The sequence below is a fragment of the Chlorocebus sabaeus genome, chromosome 4 (genome assembly GCF_047675955.1).
Source record: "Chlorocebus sabaeus isolate Y175 chromosome 4, mChlSab1.0.hap1, whole genome shotgun sequence".
Taxonomy (NCBI): domain Eukaryota; kingdom Metazoa; phylum Chordata; class Mammalia; order Primates; family Cercopithecidae; genus Chlorocebus; species Chlorocebus sabaeus.
This window is the reverse complement of record NC_132907.1, coordinates 17859625-17875281: the sequence shown is the minus strand read 5'-3', so window position 1 is coordinate 17875281 and position 15657 is coordinate 17859625.

Genomic DNA, 15657 nt, shown 5'->3' with positions numbered 1-15657 from the left:
GTAGGATATGAGGCTATGGCTCAGGTGCCCCAGGAAGCGCAGTGCACCTCATGGAGATGGTGTGAGGGACAGGTTGTTGGATCTGCAGGCACTGACACAGAGTTCGGACAGCTTCTGAGCATTCATATGTTATCCCGTAACGTGGTACCTGCCAGTCCCACTTGACTCTCTCCTTCCCAAGAAGTGGGTCCTGTCCTTTGTTGGGCAACTTCTGGGGATTGACTGTCAGCTCCTGTGCCCCCACATGCACTTTGTACAGCCTCCTCCCCACCCCCCTCAATCCCCACAACTATGTAAGGTTTTCAGAAAAACTTTCTTTTCTTCTTCATCTATTATTATAATAGGACATCACTCCAAAAGCAATAGGAAAATGAAGTCCTCTTTTCTCAATGGCATCCTTATTAGAGGTAGGGAAATATTTGTTTTATGTCTTTCCAGTGCTGGGAAAAAAGGGTGCGGGGGGGACAGAATAACACATTTACAGATTGAAGCAATCTGAATACTAATATCCTGCCACACATATTTGCATACATTTGATAAACTAAGGGATACTTTCCTTAATCTATAAATTAGGAAATAATTACCTTAATCCATTAAATACAGAAAAAGATAAACACATTCAAAATTAGGTAAATGCACAGCAAAGTGATGAGATACCTTTTTTCACCTATCATCAACTAAGATCAAAAAGTGGATAATATCTTATGTCAATGAGGGTCAGGGGAAAAGACTTCCTCATACATACGCTTTTTGTAGAAGTGTAATCTGGTACAAACTATTTGGAAAGCAATTTGTCCATATTTACAAAATTTAGAATTCACATGCCTTTGGATGAGCGATTTTACTTCTAGGAATATAATCTGCAATTATGTTCATATATATGCAAATGTGTATGTCTGGAAACCACCTAAATATCCATCAATGATGTATTAGTAAATGAATTATGGAACATCTACAGGATGTTAAAGCATGGCATCATTACAAAGAATACATTAGATCAATATGTGCTAAGATGGAAGCATCTCCTCCACATATTATTAAATGAAAGTATGTTCCCATTGCTTGTACATAGAATATTTTAGGGAGGAATATCTCCCTCCTAGGGGAGAAAGACTGGTGATGGAAAGTGTGGTGTGGGAGGAAGACTTCCTTTTCTGACACCCTTCTTTAGTGTCTACATTTGTTAATATGGCTTGGTATTACTTTTTCTACAAAATAAATTAGTTTTAAAATTTACGTCAAGATTTTTGATTGCAAGGGGAAAAATCATGTAACATGAGTTTCCTGTTGTGATACAGAATGGAAAACGCTACATTACCGATGATGTACACCAGCCAAAAGTTTCTGGGGTAATCTAATCAAGCCTTTAGATTTCACTTCCAATTCAGTGAAATCAAGGGATATAGGAAAAAGGTAAACACCACAATCAGTTGAATCCTATATTCTCCAGGCTGGCTGGCCTGGTCTCTTCCACGGGTCAGCGTGTTGGAGTTGCTCATCTTTATATGACAAACCAATGCAATGCATGGTCCTGGTTGAGACAAACTGGCTATAAGAGGTCTTTTGGGAATAATTGGGGAAATTTGATTAAGGAATCAGGTTAATTTTGGCAATGCAGAAAAATGTTCTTAATTTTTGAAAATAATACAATTTTTTAAAAATGCATACTAAATGTTGATTACTATTTATAATTTACGTTAAATATTTTAGAATATAAAAAGAAGGCCTTTTTAAAAGGCAAGATTTCCACAGGTTTTGATTTGGTAGGGGCAACTTAAGGAGAAGGTAATTGTCTGCCAAAAAGAAAACAGTGCAATTAAGAAAAATTGGCTTGAACTAGCTCTTTCCAGTTCTACAGCAGATGTTTGCTGTACTGGAGTTATCAAGAAAAGCAGATGGCCCTCTGATAAACCCTGCTGTGCATAGACTCAGCAATGCAGACCAGCAAATAGCTGGCATGGAAACCACCTGAAAGGGATCGAAGAGATTCATTGAAACTAGGGGCAAGGGTCAGCTGGAAAAACAATTCCTGCTTTGCAATGGTCACGGCCATGATTTGATACTTTATGCAAAATTGTAAGCAAAGTTAAGCAACTCACTTTGGCTGTACAGTCAGCTGCCTTGAAGGTGAGCACATATTTTGTTTAATCAGTAATGAAAATGTTGAAAAGAGTTGCAGAAGGGTTCTATTTTGCCTCACATCAGGGTTGTTTTAGGAAAGGATTTTGAGAAAAGTAGATGGGGCATGCTAGCGGTGCGATTGCTGGCACTCTGGCAGTCACATTTCATTATTTATTTGGAGCACAGAGGTGGGAATAGGAGAGAAAGAGAAATAAAAGTCGTATTTTCCATGGTATAGGTGCAGATGAGCCAGCCTTTCAAAATAGTGAAGTTGGAGGAGAATCTTTTCATCTGGTGGTGACTACTCACCTTGAGCGTTCTGTGCTTTCATAACTAATCATGTTCAACCATTCTTTCATTTATTCACTCATTCAATCACTCATTCATTCATTCACTGTTCAAATAATATTTATTTAGCGCTTGACTATGATAGTCACTCTTACATGTTCCATAGTACCCTATATTTATCATGAATAAGTTCAATGTAGTTTTTGCTTGTTTGTTTTGGTTTTTTTGTTTGTTTTTGTTTTGAGATGGAGTCTCACTTTGTTGCTCAGACTGGAGTGCAGTGGCATGATCTCAGCTCACTGCAGCCTCCACCTCCTGGGTTCAGGTGATTCTTCTGCCTCAGCCCCCTGAGTAGCTGGGACTACAGACGCCTGCCACCACATCCAGTTAATTTTTGTATTTTTCATAGGATGGGTTTTACCATGTTGGCCAGGCTAGTCTTGAACTCATGAGCTCAAGTGATCCACTTGCCTTGGCCTCCCAAAGGGTTGGGATTACAGGCGTGAGCCACCATGCCTAGCCAGTTAAATGTAGTTTTAATATTCCCTTGGTCATTCCTGTTTACTTGCCTGTTCCCTACTCAACAGTACAGTGAAAACATCTTGTTGATTGTTGTATTCTCAGCACCCGGCACATTATAGAACTCAAAAAAAAAATTGTGGAATGCATGAATGAGTAAATGAATGTACAAACCATGCTAGGGTCAAAGGATGTAAGATGAATAAGCCACTGTCTTATGTTGCCTTGCTGAATCCTCTTGTCAAAAGTATTTTGAAGAACATGAACATGGTGTAGGACAGACCAGCATCAGATTGTGCTAGTTTAAGTTGAAGAGACTGGAAGGAGGAAATGCGGGGCATCAGAAAGTGAAATGGCAGGCTGTGCAAACAGAATGGCTCAGGGAACAACTCCGAGAAGGCCCAGACTGGAGTAGATGAGGAAGCATTTAGGAGAGAGAAGAGAGTTAGGACTCAGGGTCATCAGCAATGGAAAAAAGTGCACATTAAAAAATGCATCATTGACTGGGCATGGTGGCTCATGCCTGTAATCCTAGCACTTTGGGAGGCCGAAGTGTGTGGATCACTTGAGCTCAGGAGTTCGAGACCAGCCTGGCAAAATCTTATCTCCACCAAAAGTATGAAAAATTAGCTGAGTGTGGTGGCATGCACCTGTGGTCCCAGGTACTCAAGAGGCTTAGGTGGGAAGATAGCTTGAGCCCAAGAGGTGGAGGCTGCATTGAGCCAAGATCGTGCCACTGCACTCCAGCCTGGATAACAGAGTGAGACTCTGTCTCAAAAAAAAAAAAAAAAAAAAATTAAAATTAAAATATGGGAACCATTTTAAAGCCTTAAAAAAGTAAAACCAACACAAGCATTTTAACTGTTGAACTAAAACATGATTGTGGGATACACTATTTCAAACCACTTTCATTAACAGCAAAATTGATAAAGCATACTTTTCTGATAGGAAGATAAAGAAAGGTTGATCCCCCATTCATAGAAGTTGGGTCTCTTTCCATGATGAAGAAACCTTACAACTTGCCCTAATGGACACATACACCTATATGTTCTGATTTTAGAGGTAATAAATACCATCTTACACTCGCCTCCAAAAGTACTGTTTTTTCTTACCTACTTGCTCATCCATTCATTCAATTCATTCATTCATTCATTCAATTCAACTAATATATGTTAAGGCTGTTATGAGACAGTCACGGTTTTAGATGCCGGGACTACATAGGGTAAACAACTGTCCTAGTTTGCCCCAAGACTAACCCAGGTTTAGCACTGAAAGTCCTGTGTCCTGGGAACCCCTTCTGTCCTGGGCCAATGTTGGTCATCCTAGAGCCTACATCAGTGAGGCGGGATTGAAATTTTAGCCAGGGAGATGCCAGAAAGCCTTTACTAGAAAGGTTACTTTCAAGAAAAGACCTGGAGCAGATAAGGACAATAGCTGCATGGATATCTTGGGGAAGAGCAGTCCAGAAAGTCCAAGCCTCAGGCAGGAGCTTCCCTGTCATGTTCCAGCAACAGCTAAGAAGCCACAGTTGCTGGGGACATAGTGAGAGGAGGGGAGGGCAATGGGAGATGAGATCTGAGAAATACCAGGAGTCAGATTATGTGAGGACTTGTGAGTCTTAGCAAGGGTTTTTGGCTTTTACTCTGAGCAACATGAGAGGATACTGGAAGGTTTTCAACAGGGAAAGAACAGGCTTACTTTGGCTGTTGTGTTAAGAATAAGCCACAAAGAGGTAAGAGCAGAGAGATAAGGAAGCTAAGCATTTAAATAATCCCTTCGAAAGTCCTAGTCCCACTCAGTTGTTCGAAAGGAAATTGAGAAAACAGTTATGGTCTGTTTTGTGGTCTCAGTTTTATCTTTTCTGAAAAATCAGGGTAGGAGTCTTTATTCTCTCCTGCTTCAATTACAACTGTTGACTTTCCATTTTACAATAAGAGGGAAGCAGTTTCAAACATGAAGAATATAAATGGTGTTAACTAAATTGAAACTCTTACTGTAACACTAATGTACAGCCATAGGGGGGGTGTTAGGAATGTGGGCCAGACTGCCTGAGTTCGGATCTCAGCCCTGCTACCTCTAGCTAGGTGCCTTGGACAAGTGACTTGGCTTGGGGCAGCTCCTTGCTGTCTTCATCTGTAGGAATTACAGCTCTACCTACTCTTGGGGCCATAGGGAGGATTCGGTGAGTTAACCCATGTGCCTGGAGCAGAGTGACTGCTCATTAATGTTTAGCATTCTTACAACTATTAAGTCACCCAAGAATAGATGCTCAGCTTTGCAATACAGGTGGGCTTTCGGAGACAGGGCTTATGTTTTATCATCATATTTTGACTAGAAATACTCGTATGAGGTTATTACATTAGAATGTAATCCTATGTATGAGATATATATCATATTTAGTACACATATGGGTTCATAAGTGAGACTACAAGTTAGAGATCATTGAAGTAAAAAAATAAATGGGAGAGGGGGATCCATTTAAGTTTTCCAGAAATTGTAATGATCGTGAGGATTTGATTTAAAATAGAGTATTTACATTTAACTGTTAGACCTGCTAAATTTATTTTTCCAAATTTTCTTTCAAATAAAATACCAAAATAGATACATAGCATTTTAGAGCCCCAGGAGAATATCTTTTCCTGATGAGAGAAATTGAGGAATGGTCTGCTTTGTGTGCTCAGTTTTTTTCTTTCTTTTTTTTTTTTTTTTTTTTTTTAGATGGAGTTTCACTCTTGTCACCCTGTCTGGAGTGCAGTGGTGCAATCTCGGCTCACTGCAACCTCTGCCTCCCAGGTTCAAGCGATTCTTCTGCCCCAGCCTCCTGAGTAGCTGGGACTACAGGCATATGCCACCACGCCCGGCTAATTTTTGTATTTTTAGTACAGACGGGGTTTCACCATGTTGGCCAGGCTGGTCTGGAAATCCTGGCCTTGTGATCCACCCACCTAGGCCTCCAGAGTGCTGGGACTACAGGCATGAGCCACCACGCCTGGCTGGTTTTATCTTTTCAAAAAAAAAAGAATAGGAGCCTTTATTCTTTCCTGCTTCGATTGCAACTGTTGACTTTCCATTTCCATTTTACAATGAGAGGGAAGCAGTTTCAAACATGAAGAATATGAATAATGTTAACTACATTGAAACTCTCACAGTGACCTGAATGTACAGCCATAGAGGTGTTTTAAGGATGTGGGCCAGACTGCCTGAGCTCGGATCTCAGCCCTGCTGCTTCTATCTGGGTGCCTTGAACAAGTGACTTGGCTTAGGGAAGCTCCCTGCTTTCCTCATTGTTCCCCTATTGTGGATGTGAGGAAACAGAGGCTCAGGAGAGTTCAATGATTTACTCAAGGTCATGGTTGAAAAAGAAATCATGTTGAAAGGCAAAATAGTTTCATTGCTTTTTAAGAATCCTTTGGCAGGGCCTCCCCCAATACCATCCCAAAGCAGGATGCTTTAGTCTCAAGGACCCAGGTTTTTGCTCCCTCCACCATCTAACTAGAAAGGCTACTTGGGCTTGCTGCGTTCTGGAGAGATTTATTTCTGCCTCCAGGTGTGCTGTATCCTGAAGCATCAAACTTGAAGAATGAGACAAACATGACGAATGAGAGAAATAAAACCAATTTCCACTGGGGCCATAATGTAGAAATACTGCTCCTTCCTCTCTTCTAAATCAAATGTTTGGGCCCCACTTTCCCTACAAATGCTCTCCCCTTCTTGTGGCATCATGGCATTCATTTGACAAATATTTATTGGGGGCCTACTTTGTGCCAAGCACTATACTAGGCGGCAGCCTGCAATGATGAGCATTGGTGCTATAGGATTAATTTGAGGCATGGAAGCTTGACATCCTCACTGAAGGGCCCATAACCATCTAGGAAAAGAGAGTCTCTTCTTTAAAATGTGGTAGAAAAACCTATCAGCTGTCATTGTAAAGCAGTGAAAAGTTATTAAAGTAAACAAACAGCCTTTGGCTCTACAAAAAATATAAAAGTTAGCTGGGCATGGTGGTGTACACCTATAATCCCAGCTACTTAGAGAACAGGGGCTGAGGTGGAAGAATTGCTTGAGCCCAGGAGGCTGCAGGAAACCATGATTGCACCACTGCACTCCAGCCTGAGTGGCAGAGCAAGACCCTATCTCAAAAATAAATAAATAAATAAATAAATAGCCTTTGGAAACCATGGTCTGATTCTTAAAACATTTTATTTTATTATTTTTTTTTTTTTTGAGATGGAGTTTTGCTCTTGTCGCTCAGGCTGGAGTGCAATGGCGCCATCTCGGCTCACAGTAACCTCCGCCTCCCGGGTTCAAGAGATTCTCCTGCCTCAGCCTCCCAAGTAGTAGAGATGAGGTTTCATCATGTTGGCCAAGCTGGTCTCAAACTCCTGACCTCAGGTGATACACCCACCACGGACTCCCAAAGTGCTCGGATTACAGGCGTGAGCCACCATGCCCAGCCTGATTCTTAAAACCTTTTAAAGAGCAGAACAGAACATTTTAAGGAGGATATAGTGGATAAAATAAATTTAATTAATTAATTAGTTAATTAATTAAGGTAACTAAAGCACCCAGTTGAGTCCCATTTCTGCATTTGCAGCACCACACTGGATGGTGGGCAAGGAGATGAAGAGGCAATAGCAGCAAGGGCCTGGGTCATCCAAAGGACAAGCTAAAATGTTAGTTGATACTTTACCTATACAATAGCAATTGCCATAGGTCAAACTACTTTTTATGTCGGTTGATATGACCAAATGTTAAGGAGGTAGGTCACATAGTAAAAAGGATTAGGTAAGGAGTAGGGAGACCCTTGTTCAAATTCTAGTGACTCCAATAAAGATATTTATGATCTTGACAAGTCACGCTCTAAGCTCCAACATCTAAAGAACAAACAAAAAAAGTCAAAAGAACAGGGGAAAATATTTACAAATCATATATATGATTAATCAATATTCAGACTACATGAAGAGCACCTACAACTCAACAACTAAACACCAACGACCAGATTAAAAAATGGGCAAAGGACTTGAATAAATATCTCTCCAAAGAAGATAAATGGCCAAAAAGCATATGAAAAATGCTCAACATCACTAATCATTAGGGTAATGCAAATCAAAAGCACAATAAGCTATCCACTCACACCTGTTAGGATATAACTATTTTTTTAAAAATCAGAAAATAACAAGTATTAGAAAGGATATGGAATAATTAGAAACTCTGTGCACCATTGGTGGGAATATAAAATGGTGTAACTGCTTTGAAAAACTGTAAGAAGATTCCCTATAAAATTAAAAATAGCATTATCTTATGATCCTGCAATTCCACTTCTGGGTGTATACACAAAGGAATTGAAAGCGGGGAATCAGACAGATATCTGTACACCCATGTTCATAGCAGCATTATTCACAATAGATAAAAAATGAAAACAACCCAAGTGTCCATCAATAGATGGACAAACAAAATGTGGTATATACACACAATGAAATATTATTCAGTCTTAAGAAGGAAGGAAATTCTGACATATGCTATAACATGGATGAACCATGAAGACATTATGCTAAGTTAAATAAGTCAATCATAAAAAGAACAAATACTGATTTCACTTGTATGAAGTATCCAGATATCTTAGTCCATTTTTGTGCCGCTGTAACAAAATACCTGAGACTGGTAATATATAAAGAACAGAGATCTATTTCTCATGGTTCTGGAGGCTGGACCCATGCTTAATGACAGGAATATGTTTTGATAAAACATCATTAGACAATTTTGTTGTTGTACAAATTTCATAGCATGTACCTACAGAAACCTAGATAGTACAGCCTGTCACACACCCAGGCTATGTGGTCTAGCCTATTGCTCCTAGGCTACAAACCTGTACAGTGTATTACTGTACAGAATACTGGAGGCAATTGTAACACAATGGTAAGTATTTGTGTATCTAAACATAGAAAAGATACAATAAAAATATTGTTAAAAAGATAAAAAATGGGCCTGGCGCAGTGGTTCACGCCCGTAATCCCAACACTTTGGGAGGCCAAGGTGGGCGAATCATCTGAGGTCGGGAGTTTAAGACCAGCCTTCCCAACATGGAGAAACCCCGTCTCTACTAAAAAATACAAAAAATTAGCCGGGCATGGTGGCGCATGCCTGTAATCCTAGCTACTCTGGAGGCTGAGGCAGGAGAATCACTTGAACCTGGGAGGTGGAGGTTGTGGTGAGCCGAGATCATGCCATTGCACTCCAGCCTGGGCAAAAAGACCGAAACTCTGTCTAAAAAAAAAAAAAAAAAAAAAAAAAATTAAAAAATGGTACACCTGTGTAGGACACTTACCATGACTGGAGCTTGCAGGACTGGAAGCTGCTCTGGGTGACTTGATGAGCGAATGATGAGTGAATGTGAAGGCCTAGGACATTACTGTCCACTCCCATAGACTTTATAAACACTGTACACTTAGGCTAAATTTATTTCAAAATTTTTTTCTTTGTAGCTTTTTAACTAAAAACTTTAAAAAACTTTTTCTCATTTGTAATGACACTGCTCAAAACACATTGTGCAGCTGTACAAAATTATTTTCCTGATATCCTTATTCTATGAGCTTTTTTCTACTTTTAAATTTATTTTTTTCTTTTAAACTTTTTAATAAAAGTTAAGAATCAAACACACAGTAGCCTAGGCCTACACATGGTCAGAATCATCAATATCACTATCTTCAACCTCCACATCTTGTCCCACAGGTAGGTCTTTAGGGGCAATAACACACATGGAGCTGTCTCCTCCCATGATAACAATGTAGTAGGAGAAGTACACATAAAATAGTGATTAAAAGTATAGTATCTTAAATACTCAAATCAGTAATGAAGTCCCTTATTATCATTGTCAAGTATTATGTTTGGGAGGCTGAAGCAGGTGGATCACCTGAGGTCAGGAGTTCGAGACCACCCTGGCCAATATGGCAAAACCCCATCTCTACTAAAAATACAAAAAAATTAGCCAGTCTTGGTGGTACACATCTATAATCCCAGGTACTAGGGAGGCTGAGGCACAAGAATCACTTGAACCCAGGCAGGAGAGGTTGCAGTGAGCCGAGATCACGCCACTGCCCTCCGGCCTAGGTGACAGGGCTAGAATCCATCTCAATTAAAAAAAAAAAAAAAAAAAAAAAAAAAGGCCGGGCACAGTGGCTCATGCCTGTAATCCCAACACTTTCAGAGGCCGAGGTGGGAGACTCACGAGGTCAGGAGATCGAGACCATCCTGGCTAACATGGTGAAACCCTGTCTCTACCAAAAACACAAAAAATTAACTGGGCATGGTGGCGGACGCCTATAGTCCCAGCTACTCGGGAGGCTGAGGCAGGAGAATGGCGCGAACCCGGGAGGCAGAGCTTGCAGTGAGCTGAGATCGTGCCACTGCACTCCAGCCTGGGCGACAGAGCGAGACTCCATCTCAAAAAAAAAAAAAAAACAAAAAAAGAAAAAGAAAGTATGATGTACCGTACATAATTGTTTGTGCTATACTTTTGTAAAACTGACATTGCAATAGGTTTATTTACACCAGCATCATCACAAACACTCGAGTAAGATGCTGCACTTTGGTGTTACAGACTCTAAGACATCACTAGGTAATAGGAATTTTTCAACTCCATTATAATCTTATGGGACTACTAAAACATCCTTAAGCAGCACATGACTATCATTGACTTATTTATTTTGTATTGTCTGCTCTGCTCTCCTCTCCCTTCCTCCCCACACACACCAGAATGTAAACACCAGATAGCAGAAAATCTTGTCGTTTCTGTTCACTACAGAGAACAGTATCCTACGAAAGTAGGGCTCAATAAATATTTGTTTTCTTTTTTTTTATTTTTGGTTCGGGGGTACATATGCAATTTTGTTATATTGGTAAATTTTGTGTCTTGGGGTTTTGGTGTACAGATTGTTTCATCACCCAGGTAATAAGAATGGTACCCGATAGGTAGTTTTTCTGATCCTCTTCCTCCTCCTACCCTCTACCCTCAAGAATGCCCCTGGTGTCTATTGTTCTCTTCTTTGTGTCCATTTGTACTCAAGGTTTAGCTCCCTTTTGTAAGTAAGAACATGAGGTGTTTGATTTTCTGTTCCTGTGTTATTTCACTTAGGGTAATGGCTTTCAGTTCCGTCCATGTTGCTGCAAAGGACATGATCTCATATGTACCACATTTTCTTTATCCACTCTACCATTGACGGGCATTTAGGTTGATTCTATGTCTTTGTATTGAGAATAGTGCTCTGATGAACATATGAATGCATCTTTATGGTAGAATGATGTATATTCCTTTGGATATACACCCAATAATGGGATTACTGGGTCAAATGGTAGTTGTGCTTTGAGTTGAGAAATTGCCAAGTGCTTTCCACAGTGGCTGAACTAATTTACATTCTCACCAGCAGTGTGTAAGCGTTCCCTTTTCTCTGTAATTCTATATTTGTTGAAGGAGTAAATGAATGAATGAATCAATCTCTTCCACCTGAAAAACTTACAACTTGTAACTCTAAAACTCACATTTTCTCTCTTTTTCTTTTTCTTTTTTTGAGATGGAATCTTGCTCTGTCCCCTAGGCTGGAGTGTAGTGGCACAATCTTGGCTCACTGCCACCTCCACCTCCCAGGTTCAAGTGATTCGCTTGCCTCAGCTTCCCAAGTAGCTGGGACTACAGGCTTGCACCACCATGCCCAGCTAATTTTTATATTTTTAGTAGAGACGAGGTTTCACTATACGTTGGCCAGGCTGGTCTTAAACTCCTGACCTCAGGTGATACACCTGCCTTGGCCTCCCAAAGTGCTGGGATTACAGGCGTGAGCCACTGCGCCCGGCCTAAAACTCAATTTTGATTGTCCTAAGTTCTAAACAAAAATAATGAAGTAGAGGAAGCAAATGAATGTCTGATAATAAAATGTTGCCTTCCAGATTTACTAGACAGACATTTATGCAAATATATGAAATAATGTATGTGAAAAGTTATTCATTCTGGCTTTTTTTGAAGTAGCAAAACATGAAAATAAAGTTACTGTCCATCAGTAAGAACAGGTCAAATAAATCCTGGTATATCTATACAATGTATCAGTATAGATCTGTAATCCCAGCACTTTGGGAGGCCAAGGTAGGCAGATCGCTTGAGCCCAAGAGTTCAAGACCAGCCTGGGCAGGACATTGGGAGACCCCGTCTCCAAGAAAATACAAAAATTAGCTGGGCATGGTGGTGTGCACCTGTAGTCTTAGCTACTCATGAGGTTGAGGTGGGAGGATCACTTGAACCCAGGATATCAAGGCTGCTGTGAGCTGAGATCATGTCACTGCACTCCAGCCTGGGTAACAGAGCCAAACTCTGACTCCACAAAACAAAAAAAAAATATGGGACAAGGTGCAGTGGCTCACACTTGTAATCCCAGTACTTTGAGAGGCCAAGGCAGGAGGATTATATAAGGCCAGGAATTCCAGTCCACCCTGGGCAATGTAGGGAGACGCCATCTCTACAGAAAAAAAAAAAAAAAAAAAAAGCCAGATGCAGTGGCACACACCTATAATCATAGCTACTTGGAAGGCTGAGGCAGGAGGATTGTTTGAGCCCAGGAGTTTGAGGCTGCTGTGAGCTATGATTGCACCACTGCACTGCAACCTGAGTGAGAAATCTGAACACTGCCTCTTAAAAAAAAAAAAAAATGGAGACAGTGTTTTTAATGTACTACCACTTGGTTCAATGGGGGCGGAGTGTTTATACATATTTCTTGTACATACATTTCTGACTGAACATGAAAGAACTGAAACTTGGTTGACTGGGAGAGTTGGATGCTTGAGGGACAGGACACCCTTTTTTAACTTTTGAATTTTGAGCCACATGACTGTCTTACTGATTTTACTTAGTTAATTAAAATTAATTAATTAAAATGAGATCAACTTTTTAAACATGAATCTTGTATACATTATGCAATGCTCCTCTAACAGCCACTTAAAAATAAAATGAAACTGGCAATATAAAATAGTGTTTTAATTTTTCCTTTTTATTGTTTATTCTAGATCATGATTGTATAGTTCATCTCATTAACAATTAATGACCTTTTAAACATTGGGTTATATAGATATATCTAAATTTATTCATATATATCTGAATTTATTTTCCAAAATGGATTACCTTTATAATAAAGAAACTATTGGAATTAACACTGCCTACCTAAATAGTTGCTTACCACAAGTGAAATGACTGTATTCAAAATCTAGACTGGTTTGTGTTAGTTTTTTTGTTTTATTTAATTTAATTGGGCCTTTCCTGGAATTCATAAAATGCCAAGAAGCTGTTTCATATCATTTTTATTTTTACTTTTAAATTTGTATTGAGGTATAACATACATACAAAAATGTATACAAGTTGCAAATGTACAGCTTGATGAATGTTTATAAACTGAACACTGTCATGTATACAGCAGTAAGATCAAGAAATAGAACATTACCAGTACCTCATTTCCTTCTTTTCACTCTCCACTTCCCTGGAATAATCAATATTAAGACTTCAGAGAGCATAGCTTTGTACTGCCTGCTTTTTACCTCATACAAATGTAATTTTACAGCATTGCCCTTTTGTGTCTGGCTTCTTTTAGTGAATACTATGTTTGTGAGATACATCCATATTGTAGTTATAAGTCATTCATTCTCATTGCATATAGCATTCCATTGTGTGAATATGCCACAACTTAGTTATCTGTTCTATTACTGATGGCTATTTGCATAGGTCCCAGTCTTGGCCATCTATGAATGAGCCGCTTTGAACATTCTTATGCGTGGCTTTCAGGGGGAACATTTGCATACATTATCCCCCCAGGAATGGAATCATTTGATACAGATATGTGAAACTCTCAGAGATGCTGCCAAACATTTTTTTTCTAAACGATTGTTCCAATTTACACTGCTATCAGCAGTAATGAGAGTTCAGTTGCTCCCCATTCTCCCCCCAAGTTTCATATATTTTTAGTTATTCTGGTGGGTGTGTAGGATATCACTGGAAGCTGGTTTTGGAAATTCTAACTTCTTTCAAAAATTCTTTAAGCTGGATAGGTTACAAATATCAAATAAGTTGAAACTGGGAAAATGCAAGTTAAAGAGAACGCTACTTTTATGTATATCCTTTTTTAATATTTGGGGATTCTTATTATATGCATGTATTAACTTGAAAAAATAAATATATGTTCCTCTGTTCTTAAAGTTCAGAAGCTGTTGAGTGATGACCATTTTGCTAGTCAGAAATGTGTCACTACTTTTCTAAGTCAACAGGGGGCCATGCACTGATAATAATCTTAAAGTAGACTAAAGTCATGTACTAGTTTACCCCAAAAAAACGCTTTACATGGGCAAAGATTTCCAGCATCAGCACCAGCTAAAGCCCTCGCTAAATCCTCTTCAGATGCAGCTGACTAGTACAGTTATGTGCAAACCATCAGGAAGTGGAAATGAGAAAACAGCATGTTTTGTGTGAGAAAAAAAGTGGTGGCGGGGGTTAGGGGGAGTCTTGGATTCCAACCTGGCAGTGAATTTCCCATCACATTTAAGCTCCTCAGTGTGGTGCTGGTGTCTAAGTTCCCCTGGGTTAGAATCCACATCTCATCCCACTATAACCAGCTATCCCCTGAGTTGCTATTGATCTTTCTGTTGCCATCTCTCCCTTCACACAGCACATACCCACTAGGCTGCTGTGTATTTCTTTCTTCTGCAGGGTTGAGACCAAGTCGCAGGGCTGTCCCTGGGGTATGACCCCCCAGATCAGGAGCTACCTACTGGAGCTGATGGACCACTTAAACATCATGTACCAGACCCCCGGGAAAAAGGGGATCTATAGCATCCACTCCAACCCTTTCCAATTAAAACAGAGCAAGATGAACTAAGACTTCTATTAGCAGCTCACAAAGGTGACAGAAATGAAGATTTGAATGGCTATTCCAAGAACTTAGTGCTTCTGTTTTCCAATGCCTATCTAAAACAACAACGTTTCAGAATGACTAGGCAACCCAAGGGTTACACACAGTGCAAAAGTCATGGGGTATTCGGTGGGGCAGCCTGGACAGGACAGACTGTTTTCTGTCAGTCACTAACTGTATGTCCAGTGAATCGAAACTTCTTCTGACCAGGAGAAGGGACCTCTGGGTTGGGCCAGCTGACTGGGAATGGCCATGAGTCGGATGAGATTATAAAGAGTTTGGGGAGATTTTGAGAAAAACAATCTACTGAAAAGAAAGCATAGAGTAACTCTAACGAGTGTGATCTCTGGCTTCATTCGGCCCAGCTAATGTCCTCTCTCAGCTCTGTGCTTACTATTGACATGATCTTGGGAAAGTTCTCATTTGGCCTCTGTGGGCCTCAGCACTGTCATCAGTAAAATCGGGCTGGTGAAATCCCTACCTCACAGGGCTATTGGGAGGATTACATAATGCTTACAAAGCACTTAGCACAGCTAACTCCACATAGGAAGTGCTCATAAAGTTATAGTTATCTGCTTTTTTTAAAAAAAAAAGCCACAAAAGGGCATGTGACAGGCTAATCATCCTGTTAGAAAGCATTCGAGAAAAAGCAGAAGAGAGGAAATTTCAGAGCTAGAAAGGGAACTCGGGATGCAATTACCATGCTGGGAGGCTAGTTCTGGGAAACTGGGGGTGTCCAGAATGAACGGGAATGTCAACTGGAGGACTCCTCTGTGGAAAGCTAGGAGATGCT